Raw genomic sequence first — 1,099 nt, 5'->3', positions numbered from 1 at the left:
ATTTGGCCCCAACTTGTAACGGGAGGGATATATTTGATTACTTTGGCTAACGGAGGGCAAAGTTAGCCAATAAACTAAAGTAAAGGGGTATATTTGTCCTTTTTCCCTTTTAATTTTCATTGTCTCTTAGATTTAGCCGATACACCGTCCGATAATTGCTAACCCGATACCGAACCAACCGATATCTTATCGGTTGGCTAGCGGATTAGTACATTTAAAAATTGATAACCGATAAGCCGAACTGTTAAGTGTAATTATCCGCCCGTTAAGCAGCCCTGACTGTAGGTATGTCTCTGGTTAGGAAAATTCAAATTGATTTTACGGATTCTAAGGGGATAATATCAACAGGTTGCTGTGGTGTAGTGGTTATCACGTTAGTCTTACACACTAAAGGTCCCCAGTTCGATCCTGGGCAGCAACATTAAGTTATGGTTTTTTACACTTTAATTTTGCTCCGCCAGCTTATAATTGTGTACCAAATTATTGTTCCTCCCAGTTTCTGTGACATTTTTTACTTGTATCTCCAACATTTCCAAGAAAAACACTTTCTGTTTTGCCATTGTTATCTCATGTAATAGGAACGCATTAGCGTTTGGTTCTTAATTTAGTTACTACTTACCATCAAAAGATGATGCAAGGAACTTGTTAATTAGAGGTATACAAAGAAAACCGACGAACTGCATCAAATCGATAATCCGAATCAAATCGAGAAAAAAATCTGACTAGTGGTTTGGTTTGACTTGATTTGGTGTTAACAAAACAAGTCGACCATAATTGATTTGGTTTGGTTTTAACTAAAAAAAATCAAACCGAACCAAATCAACCCGACATTACATGTATATTATTTTTAGAAATATTTTATACATAAAAATATTTATTTGTAATGTAATTTATAAATAGTTTTTGTCATAGTTTTTGTCTTTTAACATATTATTTCAAGCTTAGATTTAGAATTTGAATGATCAATAAGTTTTATAGCTCATAAATGTTAGTAACTCAGATAAAACCCAAACCAATACTAATGTTAACAAAAGATATTCAATTCTAACACTAGAAATGATAATAATGTTGGATATGTAATCTTTAGTTTTGCATTGGT

The 1,099-nt window shown here is 33.0% G+C and overlaps 1 non-coding gene across 1 annotated transcript; it reads left to right on the top strand.

Moving 5' to 3' along the window:
- Window positions 1-348: 348 nt before the first annotated feature.
- TRNAV-UAC (transfer RNA valine (anticodon UAC)) lies at window positions 349-421 on the top strand. Its single transcript has one exon. It is a non-coding gene; the product is annotated as a tRNA-Val (tRNA).
- Window positions 422-1,099: the final 678 nt, after the last annotated feature.

This window comes from Lycium barbarum, chromosome 1 (assembly GCF_019175385.1).
Source record: "Lycium barbarum isolate Lr01 chromosome 1, ASM1917538v2, whole genome shotgun sequence".
In the NCBI taxonomy this organism is placed as follows: Eukaryota; Viridiplantae; Streptophyta; class Magnoliopsida; order Solanales; family Solanaceae; genus Lycium; species Lycium barbarum.
The sequence above is the reverse complement of the archived record's forward strand: the minus strand, read 5'-3'. Positions and strand labels throughout refer to the sequence as shown.